The sequence below is a fragment of the Thamnophis elegans genome, chromosome 16 (assembly GCF_009769535.1).
Source record: "Thamnophis elegans isolate rThaEle1 chromosome 16, rThaEle1.pri, whole genome shotgun sequence".
NCBI lineage: Eukaryota > Metazoa > Chordata > Lepidosauria > Squamata > Colubridae > Thamnophis > Thamnophis elegans.
The window spans coordinates 28,957,703-28,977,109 of NC_045556.1; the positions used below are offsets into that span (position 1 = coordinate 28,957,703).

General features: G+C 44.5%; 1 protein-coding gene across 1 annotated transcript in view; it reads right to left on the bottom strand.

Moving 5' to 3' along the window:
* NEK6 (NIMA related kinase 6) overlaps window positions 1-19,114 on the bottom strand; it is an 80,725-nt gene extending 61,611 nt beyond the window's left edge. Inside the window, exon 1 of the mRNA XM_032232905.1 lies at window positions 19,040-19,114. The gene's annotated coding sequence lies outside the window, so the exon portion shown is untranslated. The remainder of the gene's footprint in view (window positions 1-19,039) is intronic.
* Between the last annotated feature and the right edge of the window lie 293 nt (window positions 19,115-19,407).

Sequence of the window (19,407 nt, forward strand, 5' to 3'; positions counted from 1 at the left end):
TGCCAAATGAGATTAGGGAATATTTTTGCTTCCAGACAAGGAGCTTATCCTCTTATTTTCATATTTCAAGGCTGGGAGACGTTGCGCAGGCTACCTGAATCTGGGTAAAATCTCCCGATTCATTATTTTTTCAGTTTGGGCACCATGCAAATGCTGAAATGGGGGGCTCAAAATATGTCTTGAAAGGTTCCTGTCAATTTAAATCTTCCGGAGGAATTTATGGAGGCTGATTGGAGCCGCCCCATGGACAGACATAGATAAGAGTTATATGAATAGAATATTGAATCGTAAATAGTGCAACATATACGAGCAGATATAGTGGCAACGAAGCGTCAAGTTTGCATTTTTAGGGATAGTTATTTTGAAGGGAATAATAATTAGATGAGAAGAGGGAATAGGGAATAGAGAAGAGAATAGGGAAGAGAGGAGAAGGGAAGAGGGTATAGAAGAGAAGAGAAGAGGGAATAGAAAAGAAGAGAAGAGGGAAGAGAAGAGGGAAGAGAAGAGGGAATAGGGAAGAGAAGAGGAAAGAAGAGAAGAGGGAATAGGAAATAGAAAAGAAGAGGGAATAGGGAATAGGGAATAGAGAAGAGAATATGGAAGAGAGGAGAAGAAAGGAGAAGGGAAGAGGGAAGAGGGTATAGAAGAGAAGAGAAGAGGGAATAGGGAATAGAAAAGAAGAGAAGAGGGAATATGGAATAGAGAAGAGAATATGGAAGAGAGGAGAAGAAAGGAGAAGGGAAGAGGGAATTGGATATAGAAGAGAAAAGAAGAAAAGAGGGAACAGGGAATAGAGAAGGGAATAGACAAGAGGAGAGAAGAGAAAAGAAGAGAAGAGGGAACAGGGAATAGAGAAGAGAAGGAAATACGGAAGAGAAGAGGAGAGAAGAGAAAAGAGAAGAGGAAACAGGGAATAGAAAAAAGAGGGGGAGAGGAATAGGGAATAGAAGAGAAGGGAAGGGAAGAGGGAATAGAGAAGAGAAGAAGGGTAACTTCTAAGAAGAAGTAGGGGTGACATGATAGGAGGATTCCAGTATTTGAAGGGCTGCCACAAAGAAGAGGGGTGTCAACTTATTCTCCGAAGTACCAGAAAGCAAGAAACAATGGATGGAAACTAATCAAGGAGAGAAACAACCTGGAATGAAGGAGAAACTTCCTTACAGTGAGAACAATTAACCAGAGGGAAAACTTGCCTCCAGAAGTTGTAGGTGCTCCAACACTGAAAGTTTTTAAGAAGATGTTGGATAACCATTTGTCTGAAGTGTTGCAGGGTTTCCTGCCTACGCAGGGGGTTGGACTAGAAGACCTCTAAGGTCCCTTCCAGCTCTATTCTGATCCTGTTGTATTTCTGTTCTCTTCCATCCCATCCCATCCGAATTTTTTTTCCTGCAGTCCTAACTACCTGGTGAACTCTGTACCTGTCCTGTTTGTTTGCTGGACCAAACCAGATAGTTATAAACACGTAGAGCGCTCGGAGCAACCACAACTTCCGGAGGCAAGTTGTTCCACTGATTCTTTCCTCATTGCAAAATGTAATTTTAAGTGTCTCCTCCCACTTTCAAAACCGCCACCGCCATTTCCATCCTCGGTAGCATCCAAGAGGCAGGCCCGAAGCAAGGGAGTCTTTTAAGACCTTGATTCAGCAGGCAAACCATGAATGTTAGGCTAGAACAGGGGTCAGAAAACGTAAACACTCAAAGAGCCATTTGGACCCATTTTGCACAGGAAAAGAAAACACCGGGAGCCACAAAGGTCCTAACCGGAAGCCCCCTGTTCAATTCTGGAGCTGACCGGAAGTTCAGTTCTCCCACCATAGAGTCTCCTCCTAGCACGGCGTACTTCCTCTACCTCTCATAACCGGAAGCCCTATCAATTGTGGAGCCAACTGGAAAACATTCCCCTTGCCGCAGAGCCTTCTCCTGGCGCACAGTGCTTCTCTCCCCCGTCCCCACACTGGAAGCTCCTCTCAAAATTGGGATGGAGCCGCAGCAGAGGGAGGAAAGAGCCACATGCGGCTCCAGAGCCGCAGTTTGCTGACCCCTGGGCTAGAACAGTGTTGGTGAACCTTTTCAGCACCGAATGCCAAAGCAGGAGTATGTGCCGGTGCATGTGTGTGTGCCAGAAACTGGAAGAGCAACCGCATGAATGAGAAGATGATCTTCCAGTTTTCAGCCCACGCTGGCGCACTGGCCAGCTGGTCTTCCAGTTTCTAGCATGCCTGCACAGGCGAAGACCAGCTGGCCGGTGCACATGCGCCCACTGGAAACTGGAAGATCATCTTCCCAGCTTGTGCATGTGCACCGGGCGGCTGCTCTTCCCGTTTCTGGTGCTCCCGCGCACGGAAAGACCAGCTGGCTAACACACCGCAACCAAGAAGAGCAACGGGTGACACCTTGCATGCCTGGAGAGATGGCTCTGCGTCAGTGGTGGACTTCAATTTATTTTACTACTGGTTTGCATGTGTAGAAGCGTCCGGGCAGGTGGGCAGAGCCTCCTGCCACCGCCACTGTCTAGAAACCCACTGTCAGGGTTCCAAATAGCATCCAAAAGTAAATCAGAATCCAAGGCAAAGTATCCCAATTTATGAAGAGAGCCATGTTGGCACATCTGGGAAAACCCAAATCTGAAAGCTTCCCGGTTCTCCCCACCCAGTTGAAAGTTCACAATCTTGCCTCCACACCCACAAGTCCATCCCATGGTCCAATCTCCCACTGCCACGCTGGCAGCTTCCACCCATCCAGTTCCGGTCAGGTGCAGAGGTGCAAAGACGAAAGATGACCTTGGCTTTCTAGAAAGAATGTTGTTATGGCTACATAGCGTCTAACTCCGTACAATCCCCATTCCCATTTTCCCACCATAGAAAAGACATAGTAGAATAATAGAAAGTGTGGGAGGACAAAGATCCAAGAGAAATATGGCTGCAGGCCTGACACCCACCCCCTACCACGGCAAAATCGTGCCGTTCGCCCAGTACGGCGAGGAAGGGGTGGGGTGGGGAGTCTAAAGCAGCAAAATTATGAGCCAGGCTAAATAAGGATTTGCTGCTAAGATGCATTTCTTCAATTATCGGAGCGTCCAATCTTCAGGGTGCCCTGGCTGAGCTTCGCATCCATGTTAAGATGAATAGTTCTGCTAGCAGAGCCGGCCTCTTCAAGGATCTAATAAGTTCCCTCAGGATTTGGTTCTGTAGTTACTTTCCTTTCTTTTTCCACGGGAAAACAGATTCTTCCTCGGCGAGCAACTTCTCTAATATTCAGAGGTACAACAGACCACAGAGGCCGTTGTGTCGGTTAATAGGACGACATTTATAACTCAAAGGAGGCCTTGTTCCTCCGGCTCCAGCGGCGGGGTAAACAACCCGCTGATGAAGGGGAGCGCGGTGAATTTGTTTTTCCATGGATCTTTTGATGCCAGGGTGTCTTTTTCCTTTCGCTCCTGGTCTTCAGATGAGACAGGAAGGAACTGGGCGCAGGGCTGCTTTCGTTTTCTTTTCTACGACGGAATTTCAGAATCAGAGTTGGAAGGAAGGAAGGAAGGAAGGAAGGAAGGAAGTTGTAAGGGACCTTGGAGGTCATCTAGTCCAGCCCCATGCTCAAGCAGGAGACCCTATGACATTTCAGACAGCGAAGGAAGGAAGGAAGGAAGGAATGAAAGGAAAGGAAAGAAGGAAGGAGAAAATGGGAAGAAAGGAAGGAAGGAAAGGAATGAAAGAAGGAAAAAATAGGAAGGAAGGAAGAAAGGAAGGAAGGAAGAAAGGAAGGAAGGAAGGAAGGAAAAGAAGTTGGAAGGGACCTTGGAGGTCATCTAGTCCACCCCCCCGCTCAAGCAGGAGACTCTAGACCATTTCAGACAGCAAGGAAGAAAGGAAAGACAAGAAAAGGAGGAAGGAAAAAATGGGAAGGAAGGAAAGAAGGAAAAAATGGGGAGGAAGGAAGGAGAAATGGATGAAGGAAGGAAGGAGGAAAGAAGGAAAAAATGGGAAGGAAGGAAGGAGAAATGGAGGAAGGAAGGATTAAGAAAGGAAGGAAGGAGAAAGGAAGGAAGGAAGGAAGGAAGTTGTAAGTGACTTTTGAGGTCATCTAGTCCAGCCCCGTGCTCAAGCAGGAGACCCTAGATCATTTCAGACAGCGAAGGAAGGAAGGAAGGAAAGGAAAGAAGAAAGGAAAAATGGGAAGGAAGGAAGGAAGGAAAGGAATGAAAGAAGGAAAAATAGGAGGGAACGAAGGAAGGGAGGAAGGGAGGAAGGAAGGAAGGAAGGAAGGAAGGAAGGAAGGAAAAGAAATTGTAAGGGACCTTTGAGGTCATCTAGTCCAGCCCCGTGCTCAAGCAGGAGACCCTAGATCATTTCAGACAGCGAAGGAAGGAAGGAAGGAAAGGTGATGTGAGCCAAATGCAAACACTCGGCAACTGACTCCTATTTATGACAGTCGCAATGTCCCGGGGTCACGTGATCTGCTTCTGTGACCTTCTGACGAGCAAAATCCATGGTGGAATCCAGATTCGCTTACCAACCATGTCACTCATTGAACAGCTGCAGTGATTCGTTTAACAACCGTGGCAAGGAAAGTCCAATCAAACGGGACAAACTCACTTAACAAACTTTCTCACTTAAGCAACATAAATTCAAGGCTCAATTGTGATCATTAAGTTGCTTGTACCTGTTATCACTTTTATCCTTCTCATCTTTTCTTTACCTTCTTCTACCCTTGGTACCTTATGATTAAGTGGCTTTGTTGTTTGTATGTACACAGACAACTTCTGCGCCAGAGACAAATTCCTTGTCTGTCCAACCACACCTGGCCAATAAAGAATATTCAAGAACATTCAAGAATCACTGGAGGTTTTCAAGAAGAGACTGGACAACCATTTGTCTAGAGTGGTATAGGATCTGCTGCTATGGGCAAGGGGTTGGACTAGAAGACCTCCAAGGTCCCTTCCAGCCCTATTGTTCTAATAAGCAGAAACCCTAAATAACACGAGTCCTTCCACTGAACTCTTTACTCCCCTCTCCTTTACTGAAAAGACAGGGCCATGTCAGGGTAACAATTACAAAGAAAGCAAAGACAAAGAAAAATCAATATCAAATCTATAATCAATCAATCAATCTATCTATCTATTTATCTATCTATCTATCATCTCTCTTATCTCTTTCTCTCTCTAATCATCTCGCTCTCTATCATCTTTATCTGTCTATCATCTATCTATCTATCTATCTATCTATCTATCTATCTATCATCTATATATCTATATATCATCTCATCTCTTTCTCTCTCTAATCGCTCCATCAACCTATCACCTATCTATCTATCTATCTATCTATCTATCTATCTATCTATCTATCTATCTATCTATCTATCTATCATCTATCTATCATCTATCTATCATCTAATCTCATTCTCTCTAATTGCTCTATCATCTTTATCTCTATCGCTCTATCTGTCTATCACCTATCATCCATTCATCCATCCATCCACCTACCTACCTACCTACTTACCTACCTACTTACCTACGTAACCTACCTATCTATCACCTCTCTCATCTCTTTCTCTCTCTAATCATCTCACCCTTATCATGTTTATCTCTGTCTATCACCTATCATCCATCCATCCATCTCTCTTTCTCTCTCTTATCTCTCTCATCTCTTTCTCTCTCTAATCATTTGCTCTCTATCATCTTCATTATCACCTGTCATCCATCCATCCATCCATCCATCCATCCATCCATCCATCCATCCATCCTATGTATACATAGCAATATATTAACAGTGATTATAATAATACAACCAATTTTTTGGGGGGGGAGAGAAGAAAAGAAAATTAGCTTTAACTAAATTTCTACTTACATTAACCTATTTACATTTTTTCCATATTATATCTATAATTCTATAGCATCTTTATTTTCCATACTAACAGTTATTAACATTCGTCAACTTCTCTCTCATTTCTACCTCTTGTTACTATCCATTCACAAAATTTATCCCATGTCCTATATTATTTCGAGTCTTCTTTTATCTTTAATTTTTTTGGTTCATCTATCCATTTCAGCACGGTCCCAGATTTTCCTAATTATATCGTCATCCAATGGGGTGTTCGCATTTTTCCAATATTTAGCATGTATGATTCTTGCTGCTGTCAATATATGTGACACTAAATATAGGATTGCTTTGCCATAACTTTCTGACAATATACCTAAAAGGCATGTTTCTGGTTTAAACTCAATATATATGAACCTTCTACTGACTCTTGAAAAAGGATTTTTGTCCAGGCATGCAGAAAATTTATAAGACATTCTCCAGGGGAGAAGGATGAAATTCCTGCTACGCTCACAGATTCCCACATAATACATATCTATTCGGGAACAGAGAGAGGTAAAGATTAGTGCAGCAACAACATTCTGATAGATTTTTGGGATGATTTTAAGAGTGGTTGGAAAAGAAATATGAATAAAAGAACATAGGTTAAGTTTATCCAGATGACACACTGTTAAAGGAAGGAGGGGAGAGAGAGAGAAAAGAAAATACTATTAATATACAAATACATGTTTCAAAGATTTTATATGTGGAATTATTATAATGTAAAATAGGAGGAAGAGGGAACTTAAGGATGTTATGTAAATATAGAACTGGTTTTGCTCAAACGCCAACCCGAAAAGACATCAGATCGAATAAAATATGAAAATGCAACAACGGAAGGCGGGAAAGGAGAGAGGAGGACAGGGAAGAGGAGAGGAGAAGAGAGGAAAGGAGACGGGAAGAAGAAAGGGTAAAGGAGAGGAAGAAAGTGAGGGGTAGCAGGAGTAGGAGAGAGCAGAGGAAGAAGAGAGGAGTAGTACAGAGGAAGGGAAAGAAGAAAAGAGAAAGGAGAGGAGGAAAGAAGAAAGGAGAGAAGGGAGGTTGGGAGGAAAGGAGGAAGTAATAGGGTTGAAATATAAGAATAGATGTAGGAAAGTGATCTCGAATGTATTATTATATCGTACGGGGAAGAAATGAATTATAAATGTTAAAGGATAACATATAACACTAACAATATCTATGAGAAATGTGTATTTGTGAAATGTAAGCATGTATGAGTTAAAAAAAATAAAGAACTTTACAAGATGTTTTATAGATGGCATTTAGAACCTAAAAAATTAGCTTGTATGTATCCGAACTTACAACATAAATGCTGGACATGGGATTGTGCTGATGCTACGTATTATCATATATGGTGGACTTGTAAAAATGTTAAAGGATTTTAGATAAAAATATGGTGGATTATTCAAAATATTCTCAAAAAGAGGATAAAGTTTACTCCTCAGTTATTCTTGTTATGTATAATTGCAGACGGTACAGTTATAGAGACTAATTTGATTCTGAGCTTAACAACGGCAGCAAGATTGTTGGTGGCGCAGTACTGGAAGAAGGAAGAATTGCCTACCATTCAAGAATGGGCGTTAAAAGTAATAAACTTAGCAGAGATGGCTAAAATATCAGCAGACCTCAAGGACCACTCAGATGAGAAATACAAGTTGGAATGGAGAAGATGGATTGACTATATTCAAAATAAATATGGGACTAAGAAATTTCAGTTAGTTTATGAATGAATGAACAAGGAATGTTACAACTTATCTAAAGTTAGCTTTACAAAAGGGGAGTTAAAGTAAAAGCGAAGGGACGATACTAACGTTTGTTAGTTTATTTTAGTTTATGATTGCTAAATGTTTATACCCTGTATTTATTCTGGGAGGTTGGGGGGTGGGTGGGAGGGGATGTGGGATTGGGGGGGAGGGAGAGAGGGAAGGGGAAAGGTAAAAAAAAATAAAGAACTTAAAAAAAAACATTCACAGAATTGCATTCGTATGCTACATTTTTTCCCCTTCCCAGCGACCACCTAATGTAAAAGTTTCTTTGTTTTTTCCTTTTTTTCTAATCTGTGCTAAGGCAATAGTGATCCTCATCATCTCAATGCAATCAGTATATCCTCTCTGGATGGGTTGGACCATCTACGCGGGGGGATGTCAAACTCAAGGCCCATGGATTTGGCCCACGGGGGTACTTAAATGGCAAAGGACCAGTCCATGTGTCCTTCGGCAGCCAAAACAGAGGGGCGGGGGGGGGCATGCAATGCTGCATTCTAACCACTGTGCCACCCTGGCTCTTAGATCAATATAGAGATAACAGAGAAATAGATAAGTCAGACAGACAAAGCATACACAAGAATAGCAATAGCATTTATATACCGCTTCACAATGTTTTATGGCCCTCTCTATCTATCTATTCCAGTCAGTTTCCAGTCAGCCTGTTGCCCCCATAACAATCTGGGTTCCTCATTTTACCGACCTCGGAAGGGTGGAAGGCTGAATTAATTTTTGAGCCGGTGAGGTTTGAACGGATGGCAGTGGGCAGAATTAGCCAGACATACTGAATTCTGACCACTGTGAGATAGATAGATGAGAGAGAGGTGATATATAAGATAGATAGATAGATATTAGATAGATATAGATAGATTAGATAGATAGATGGATGGATAGATAGATCATTAGAGAGAGAGATTAGAGAGATTAGATAGATAGATAGATAGACAGATAGATAGATAGATATAGATAGATGATAGATAATTAGAGAGAGATTAGATAGATAGATAGATAGATAGATAGATAGATAGATAGATAGATAAGAGAGAGAGAACAGGATAGATAGATAATTAGAGATAGATTAGATAGATAGATAGATAGATAATTAGAGATAGATAATAGAATAGAATAGAATAGATAAAGAGAGTTAATAGAATAGATAGATAGATAGATAGATAGATAGATAGATAGATAGATAGATAGATTAGATAGATAATTAGAGAGAGATTAGATAGATAAAGAGAGATAATAGAATAGAATAGAATGATAGATAGATAAATGATAGATAGATGATTATAGAGAGATGAGAGAGATGATAGAATAGAAGAGAGATTAGATAGATAAATAGATAGATAGATGAGAGAGAGGATAGAAGAGTGTATATATATATATATATATATATATAGATATAGATATAGATATAGATATATATGATAGATATAGATATATAGATATAGATACAGATATAGATAGATAGATAGATAGATAGATAGATAGATAGATAGATAGGAATGAGATGATAGAATAGAATAGAATAGAAGAGAAGAGAGATTAGATAGATAAATGGATAGATGAGAGGATAGAAGAGAAGAGAGATATATTAGATAGATATAGATATAGATATAGATATAGATGTAGATGTAGATGTAGATATATAGATATATATATATATATAGATAGATAGATAGATAGATAGATAGATAGATAGATAGATAGGAATGAGATGATACAATAGAATAGAATAGGCTAGATGAGAGAGAGAGATGGTAGGATAGAATAGAATAGAATAGATAGAGTTTCCAGCCTGATTCCAAAAAAAGATCCCCTCCCCCCATTCAGCAGTCTTGTTTAATATCAGCTGCAAAATAAAAGAAGATATGAAAGCAGATTCCTGAGCAGGGAAAAATAAACATTTCCCAGGATCGGAAGCCAGGTGGGTGAGAGCCACACCACCATTCGAACTGAGATGTTTTTACATATCCATCCGCTGCTTTCCCCACCCCCACCAGAAGCCTCATTCATGAGAAGACCGCCCTGGGTGCTTTGGGGGAAAACTTTTATTTCATTATTTAACTTGTTGATCAGATTTGGACCCCGCCCCTCTCGCTATCCAAGCAACTTGGAGCAGCTGACGGATACGGAAGGATAGAGGCCTACAATAGACAGATAATTAAGGGAAAAGGAACTAAAATCGGAGTGAAAAATAAAAGAACGTAGAGAAAAGGCAAGTTGAAAAGGCAGAGGGAGGGAACACCCTCAAGCCACTTTATTTATTTATATCTATATAAATATAATATTTATATATCTATATCTATATTATCTATATCTATCTATCGATCTATATATCATCTATCTATCTATCTATCTACATATCTATCTATCTATCTATCTATCTGTTTAAAATGTTGTCATCCTGTACCTTCTTCCTCAGCTTACACTCTTCTGTTAAATCTTTTTTCTTTTCTTTCCTTCTCTTTCCTTCCTCTCATTCGCAGCTCTTTGCTTCTTTCCACCCTCCTCCTTTCCTTTTCCCCTTTCTTTCCTTTCCTTTTTCTCTTCCTTTTCTTTTCTTTTCCTTTTTCCCTTCCTTTCTCTTCCCTTCCTTTTTCTGTTCTTTCCTGCCCTTCCTTCTTTCTTTCCTCTTATTCCCAGCTCTTTTCTTCCTTACTTTCTTCCTTCCTCCCACTTTCCTTTCTTTCTTTCCTTTCCTTCTCTTCTCATTCCCAACTCCTTCCTTCCCCCTCCCTCACCCCCTCCTTTCTTTTTTCCTTTCTTTCTTTTCCTTTCTTTCCTTCTCTCTTTTCTTTCTTTCTTTCTTTTTTCCTCTCTCTCTCTCTCTCTCTCTCTCTCTCTCTCTCTCTCTCTTTACTGTAACTGACCCCTCCCCTTGGCAGGCAGATACTCTCTCCATGCTCAGAGTCTCTCTTGGATACACATCCAAGTAGCAGAGGCTGAGGGGAAATTCTCAGCTTGAGCAATCCCCTGGCCCGCCCCCCCTTGTGACACAGGGAAGCCTGTGACTCACAAACAGGCCTGGGCAAGCAGAAGCACCTTGTCTGTTCCCATCTTCCCCACGTCCCAGGGAAAAGGTTTTTGGGTGCACAATGACAGCCCACCCAATTTCTTTCCTGGAAATGCACAACGGCTGACAAACACTTCTCGTCGAATCAACCAAGAGATGAAAATAAAAAAATAATAATTAAAGAGACGAATCAGCAGCACAGTTTTACTAGAAAATGGACCGCCTGCAGCCCTCAGGAGGGGTGGGGGGTTTCTACCTGACCCCCCCCAGGCCCCACCCCAGCTCAGGCTAGGCCAGGAGTTAAACATCCTACCTTGATTCCCACAACGGTTGCAAAAATGGAGTTAGCACAGACGGCTAAAATGTCTGCTTTGATTAAAGCAAAAGAAGACAAATACTCCCCCGCCCCCCCCCCCTTACTTGGAAACTGTCCGGGATTTTGAGCTTGAAAGTGGGGGAGAAAAAAAAATGAAACTTTGGTTTTTGCTAATGAGATAGGCTTCTTGTTATAAAAATGGCTAATGTATATTATTACGTAAGAGTAAAACATTGAAGTTGCATGTTATTCACTTATTCTACTCCTCCAAAAGGAGTTGGAAGTCAGTGCTTTCCTTTTTCTTCTTCTCTTAGAAAAGAATAGAATAAGAGAGTTGGAAAGGACCTTGGAGTTCATCTAGTCCAACCCCCTGCTCAGGCAGGAAACCACTTCAAGCAAATGGTTATCTAATCTCTTCTTAAAAACTTCCAGTATCAGAGCATTCACAACTTCTGGAGGAAAGTTGTCCCACTGGTTAATTGTTCTCACTGTCAGGAAATTCCTCCTCAGTTCTAAGTTGCTTCTCTCCTTGATTAGTTTCCACCCATCGCTTCTTGTCCTGCCCTCAGGTGCTTTGGAGAATAGCTTGACTCCTTCTTTGGGGCAGCCCCTGAGATAGTGGAAGACTGCTATCATGTCTCCCCTAGTCCTTCTTTTCTTTAAATTAGACATACCCAGTTCCTGCAACCAGCAAGAAGTCAGGAACAGAACTTTACCCTAATGAATCGGACTAATTGTCTCCTGCAAACTCCACTCCCCTTCGCTCCTCTTTTATTTCTTCTGGGAGGGGCCATTCACCATCCACCTGTGGCCTTACTTCCAAGTCGACCCCTGTTCTTTAGCTATTCCCTTCGTCTGGCAACTCTGCGCATGCGCACACTGGGAACAGGCTCCAGTTGTTCTTCTGCCCCACTGATCTCCGACTCCGAAGGCAGTTGATAACTGGCATAGGGCCCTGGCCCCCTTTTTGCCTCCGATGCAGAGCCCTCCTCAGAGCCTTCCCCAGACTCCAGGACTGGCCCATGTTCCTCCCCAACCTCCTCACTGTCCGAGTGTGCAGCCCGATCCGCTAGCCACTGGCGGGTCACAACAACTTCCTTCTTCTGTGCTATCCACTCAACCAAGAAGAAAAATTTGCAAAATTACCCTTTGCATATTTCCCCCCACCCCATCCCCCCAGGCAGGAATCTGCCTGGTCAGATGGCTTAGCCCACAGAATCCGGGAAGCCGTATTTGTGTGTGTGTGTGTGTGTGTGTCTTTGTGTGTCCCGCGAGAATGTGCAAAATTTAACACGTACGCTTCGCATCTCGTGCTGGGAAGGCTGAGAAGTAAATATGAAATGAGTTTTCTCCAGAGATCTTTTTCACAACAAGTCATCACAACAGAACCGGCCTGGTTTACTCCTGGGAGTAGCCAGGAGGGACTCCTTTTCTGGTGGATGGAAACGGAAAACATTCGCAAGGAGAGAAAATCCGGTGTGCTTTGAGCCTTTGCGTGGAATAACCGTGGCTTGTTGGATTGTTGCTTTCCAGGAAGTGGCACCACAGGTCCCTGGGTGGCTTTCTACCCTGGGAGGCATAGGAAAGAAAATCTCTCGCCCCGCGCAACTCTGCTGCCATCCCAAAGGTGCTTTTCCCATCTCGAGAAGTTTCAACAGAGGTCTAACTAAACCCAGGCGGGCTTGCTAAAGCAAGACTAACAGACAGGGCAGATTTTGGAGCTGAAGATCCGGGGGCTTCCTTAGTACTTCCTCACACCTCTGTAAGTGCAAAGGAGAGGACGTTCTTCGTAGCTCAGGGTTGAAATGAGGGGGTCCCTGGTGGTCTTGGAGCCTGGTTGTTTGTTGTAGATGTTTCCTTACCCGTCTAAGTAATGTAGTGCTGGGAGGGAGGGAGGGAGGGAGGTGGAGCAGGAGGAGGAGAAAGAGGAGGAGGAGGATGGTAGGATCCTTGATGGTCTTTTAGCTTGCAGACATTTCATGGCCCAACTAAATAACATCATCAGTGCTAGAAGGGAGGGAGGAGGAAGACTGTGGGTTTCTTGATACTCTCTGACCTTGGCTGTTTTCTTGCAGACGTTTCATTACCAATCTAGGTAACGTCATCAGTGCTATTTGAATGGCTCTTGCCATTTATATACAGTAGCACTGACCTTGGTTGTTTTCTTGCAGACGTTTCATTACCCAACTAGGTAACATCAGCAATGCTAGCAGGGAGGGAGGGAGGAGGACGAGGAGGAGGAGGACTGCATTTCCTAATGCTCTCTTGGTTGTTTTCTTGCAGATGTTTCATTACCCAACTAAGTAACGTCATCAGTGCTAGAAGGGAGGGAGGGAAAAGGAGGAGGGTTTCCTGCTCTCTTGGTTGTTTTCTTGCAAACATTTCATTACCCAACTAGCTAACGTCATCAGGGATAGAGAGTGTGGCTTGCCCTCTATTTATATCTAGTAGCTCTGAGCTTGGTTGTTTTCTTGCAGACATTTCATTACCCAACCAGATAACATAATCAGTACATTTCAGTCAAACCCAGGACAGGTTGCTTTGTGCTCTCCTTGTGCCAATGCACAACGCCTACCCTAATCGTATTCATAGGGGCAGCTAAGGGGAGCAACCAAGGCTGATCCCTAATGATCACAACCAAAGACACGACAACTACACACAAACAGCCTACACAGGATCCGTAGATCCCTCCCTTTGCTGGAAAGTTAAGATAGAGAACTCCAAAACACGCAGGGGAATCTCCAAAGCTTAACTTCCCTACGTCTTTTATTCTGAGGTCTTTCGAAAGTGGAGACAGTTAAGCACCACTTCCAAATTATTATTATTATTATTTTTAAAAAATAGTGCACTCTGATGCAAAACCCACATGAGTTGGTGAGCAAACGTGAGTGACATTTCAAGCACGCACCTTGCCATCTCTCCCACGGACCTCTGCATGCAGCCTCTGCAGGGAGTTGCAACAAAGAGATGGTCTCCTACACCAGAGCTTGGCCACTTTTAAGACTTGTGGACTTCAAATCCCAGAGTTCCTCAGCCAGCAGCTGAGGGATCTACCGTCTCCAATTGGGATAAATTTACTTGGAGAGCGCCATTTTACCACATAAATTAGAGAATGTACAATGGAATAGAATAGAATAGAATAGAATAGAGAATGTAGAATAGAATAGAGAATGTAGAATAGAGTAGAATAAAATAAAAAATGTAGAATAGAATAGAAAATGTAGAATAGAATAGAGTAGAATAAAATAAAAAAACGTAGAATAGAATAGAAAATGTAGAATAGAATATAGAATATAGAATAGAATAGAGAATGTAGAATAGAATAGAGTAGAATAAAAATTTTAAAAACATAGAATAGAATAGAAAATGTAGAATAGAATAGAATAGAAAATGTGGAATAGAATAGAGTAGAATAAAATAAAAACGTAGAATAGAATAGAAAATGTAGACTAGAATAGAGAATGTAGAGTAGAATAGAATAGAATAGAATAGAAAATGTAGACTAGAATAGAAAATTTCTCAGTACTTAAGATTGTTGTCTTTAACTACTCTCTTTCCCCTAAAATAAGACAGGGCTTTATTTTCTTTTGACCCCCCCCCCAAAAATAAGCGCTTGGAGGTCTCATTATTTTGGAGGTGCAGGAGGCCCCTCAATCTTGGCCCACGGATCAGCTGATGCAGAGAGGGCCAGAGGTTCTGACTCTCTTTCTGGCACACTCTTGCCAGCTTAGGTCACTGGGCCTACCGCTCTTTTCACAGCCGCCACTAAGAGAAGGGGCGCTTCAACGAGGGTTTGCGGGAGCAGCCTCCGCAAGGCCGTTCCGTGTGAATGGCAGGTGCATATGGGCCTCGTGGGGCATGTTCCCTCCCTCCCCCCCAGGAAACGGCGGGAACTGGCTGTGCATGCATTTAAATATTTTCGGGGGAGGACTTATTTTGGTGCATGCACTCAAAAGCCTGATTGGGCCTATTATCCAAGGAGGTCTTATTTTCAGGGAAACGGGGTAGACCTGCCTAGTTCAGGGCAAACAAGCTTTAAGAGGATTGTGGGCCTTTCGGAGAAAGAGGAATTTGGGGAAGATCTGATTCTGGCCACCATTAATTCCCAGAAACTTGCTGGAGACGGTGGTGCAGTATCCATCGGCCGACCAATCCAGCCAGCTGCCTTCAGATTTGCAGAGTTACCTCTTCGGTTTATTTAAGGATCCATGACTATCACTGTATCGAATGTTTTCTGATGAATGCCTTTTTACCACGACCGGCCACTAATTATTGTATGCCAGGACTGGAGAACCTTTTCGGCAAGGTTTTATGAACACTGAGAGCTTATGCACCAGAGACCAATTCCTTGGGTACCTCAAATCACACCTGGCCAATAAAGAATTCTAATTCTAAATGATCAAGCATCGTTTCTATTTTGGCCTAGAATTTAAAAGAGCCACCGTGGATAAGATTTATACCAGGGGGTGTCAAACTCAAAGGCCCACGGGCCGGATGCAGGCTGTGAGGTGCTTAGATCTGGCCCATGGGGTCGGCCTGGAAATACCAAAGGACCATCCCATGGTGTCCTCTGCTAGCAAAAATGGGCCCCGTGTGGTGGCCCCCTTACCCCATTTTGGCCAGCAGCGAGCTGCAGGAGGCCATCCAGGCTGAAAATGAAGGGCTGTAGGGCCCCTCTGCACCACGTTTTGGCCAGCAAAGTATTGTAGGGGGCTTCTGTCCTGTCCGCCATCTGTCCCATGTTCCCCCCCCCTCCGGGCCGGCCCACCGAGGATAACTACAATGCTATCCTGCCCTCAAAGAAATCCAGTTTCACACCCCTGATTTATGCTATGTGGAGATGAATTATATACATGGAATATATATTCATCTAATTACAGAGTACGCACAAGGAGAGAGGAAAAAATTACAGTATTCCTGCTACTACCCGAAATGAGAATAATTATAATGAAGATGGGTTCCTGGCAGAGGCGCGTTGCAAATCCCTGCGCTACCGGTTCGCTCGTGCATGCACAGAAGTGTCCGGAAGGGTGAGCAGAACTTCCCACCACTGCCTCTACTGGTTCGCCTGATGCGGGCTGAACTGAGAGCAACCCACTTCTGGTAACTGCAAAACAGAAGTGGCATTCAGCAGGTTCTGACTGGTTCTGGAGAACTGGTAGTGGAAATTTCGAGTAGGAGAACCGGTAAATACCGCCTCTGACTGGCCCCGCCCACATCTATTCTCTGCGAGTCCCAGCTGATCGGGAGGGAATGGGGATTTTGCAGTATGCTTCCCCTGGAGTGGGGAGGGAATGGAGATTTTGCAGTATCCTTCCCCTGCCATGCCCACCAAGCCACGCCCCACAGAACCGCTAGTAAAAAAAATTGAATCCCACCACTGCTGCAAACTCATTTTAACCTCAATCCCTGGGAAAGAGCGGCTAACTAGAGCACAGAGGTGACTCTTTATTCCAGCGAAATGGCTTTATTGAAACTCCAGAGTGAATTGCCGAGTCCTCTTTGGAGGCCTGTTGGCTTCCTTCCACTTATCATTTCTGGTTTTACAGGATGGTCCTACTGGCACGATCCACACGGGGAGGTTGGAAACTGGTTGGCATGAAAATTCCAAAAGGGTGGCTGCCCACAACCACATTGCTAAAACCTCACCTTAAGATGGTTTATTGCTGAGAAGTTTGTGGTTTTAGCAAGTGATGGTTCTGTTAGTCAACAGCCAAGCCCAAGATAGATGAGAGGGAGAGAGCAAGGGAGGGAGGGAGAGTGTGAGAGAGAGAGGGATAGATAGATTAGATAGGCAGAAGACAGACAGATAGATACAAGAGATTAGACAGACAGGCAGACAGAGATTAGATGGACAGAAGACAGATAAAGAGATTAGATAGATAGATAGATAGATAGATAGATAGATAGATAGATAGATAGATAGATAGATGATAGATAGATGATAGATAAATAGAAAGAATAGACAGATAAAGATTAGATAGATAGATAATAGGTAGATTAGGTAGGCAGAAGATAGATACAAGACAGATAGACAGATAAAGAGATTAGAGATAGATATATAGATAGATAAGATTAGATAGACAGAAGACAGATACAAGAGATATAGATAGATAGACAGTCAGATTAAAGACAGACAGATAAGAGATCATGATAGATAGATACATAGATAGATAGATAGATAGATAGATAGATAGATAGATAGATAGATAGATAGAGATAGATAAATAGACAGACAGAGATTAGACAAATAAATAATAGGTAGATTAGGTAGGCAGAAGACAGATACAAGAGATTAGACAGACAGACAGACAGATAAGAGAGAGAGAGAGAGAGATACAGATAATAGACAAAAGAGATTAGAGATAGATAGATAGATAGATAGATAGATAGATAGATAGATAGATACGATAGCAGATAATATAAAGATGAGATAGGTACAAGAGATTAGAGATAGTTAGGCAGCAGGCAGACAGACAGACAAACGTGGAGATAAGAGATCCGACAGACAGACAATGTTTATAGCAATTTAACCTGAGGGTTTTCTCCCTGCACTTGGCCAATCCAGAAAAAAACAGGCGTGTAAACAGATCTCTCTTGCGGTGTCACATGTGCATCCATCAAGACCCAGGAAAGGTATCCTACCCCAACCTTCCTTGTGTGAGAGGAATGAAGAGAAACCTGTCCCAGCATGGCGAAGGGGAAACCCTGCATGTGAGGCCAGGGGGCCTCCTAGAGACACGGTGGCCTAAAAATTGGAAATCTGTATTTAACCAAAAGGCAGCGGGGGGGGGGGGGCTCCCTCCCCAGGGGAGGGGGGCATTCTAGGTGCAGTTTTAAGGGCCACCTGGGCACCAGCCCACTCCGCTGAGTCTCCCTTCCTGCTTGCCGATTCTTTAGTTAGTTAGTTTATGGTCACTGCATGCCGTACAACGAAATTAAATGCGGTCTTTCTAACTATAAAAATAAAAACACGCATCCTTCACATGCCATACAATTGAAATTGAAAACCCCTGATATTGCATTAATGTTGCACTATATCGTAGAATTCAATATCGTTACTTGCCCCAGGATAGAAGCTGTTTTTCAGCCTATTTGTCCATGTTTTTATCGTTCGGGTACCGGCTGCCAGATGGTAATCGTTCAAAAAAAGAAAGGGGTGCCCAGGATAAGATGGATCTTGAAGGATGTTTTGAACTACTTTCTTCTGGGGGAGAAGAGGCGAAACTGGGCTCCAGAGAGGAGGTGGGGTTGTGCCAGTGTTGACTGGCCCCCATCACCAAAATGTCTGCAGGGAGGGGGTTATGCCAAAGCAAGCCCCCCCAAAACCAAAGACACCGTCTCTGCTGCTTGGCTAATTTTCTTAGCCAAAGACTTCCCACTCCAAACTGATGAAATATTTTGATTGTGGGTGGGTGGGCTCTTTTCCCTCGGGCCGGACCTGAACTCGGACCTGGCTGAGGATAGGAACCTCGTCCTGGAGAGGAGCCAAGCAGGACCAACGGGCAGCCTTGTCCATCCTCCCCCTCCGTGTCCCGTCCCCCACGCAAACCCGATATCACGCCCCACTCCCTTCCTCGGGAAACCCCCCCTCCCCGAGCGATTTAGGAGGTGGCCGGGAGGGGGAAGCCCCTTCCCCCCGGCAAACCTCCAACCGAAGCCCAAAGCAAGCAAGTCCGACGTGGAAAACCCCTCAAAGGCTGGAGAGCCACGCGCGTTGCGTGGAGAGGAGAAAAACAAGGAGAGGCATGGGGTTTATTTGGGGGGGAGGGGCGTGGAAGACCCGAGGGCCACGCTGTTTCCAGGGGGGTGGGAAGCAAAGGCCGTCCTGGACGAGCCACCCACGCCGAGGGCCGCGCGGAGACCCGCTGTAACGTTCACTCGGGGAACTCCGCACGCGGCGGTCGCGCCAACGGGAGTCTCTGGGCTTGCGGGGGAGGGGAGAGGTCAGAAGAAGGGACGGTGGGGCGACCCCCCCCCCAGGGATGGGGGGTGGGGGCGTGGCTAGGTCGCCTCTGGGTGCTCCAGCCTCCCCCCCCCACGGGCCTCGAGCGTCCCTGCCCCGCCCCCACCAGCCCGGGCTTGCTTACCTGCCAAGCGGGCGCCCTCGGGCCCCCTTCGGCGGTGGCGCCTCTGCCCGCGCTGCGGCTCCGTTTGCGGCTCCCGCTGCTCCAGCCGGGGCTCTCCAGCTGTCCGACGCGAAGTTGCCCCACTCCCGCGCGCGTCCCCGCGCTGGCTGCCTGCTCCCTCCGTCCTGCCGGCCGCGCGCCGCGTTCCCGCCCCCGCACCGGGGAGGGGAGGGGGGGCCGGGCGGCTGACAAGCCACGCCACGCGCGCTCCCGAGGCCTCTCCGGGGGCCCCCAGCTGCCACGCAGGCCGCTGCTCGCTCCTCGGGAACGAGCGCGCACGCACCAGGAAAGCGGGGGGAGGACCCGAGGAGGAGGAGAAAGAGGGGAGG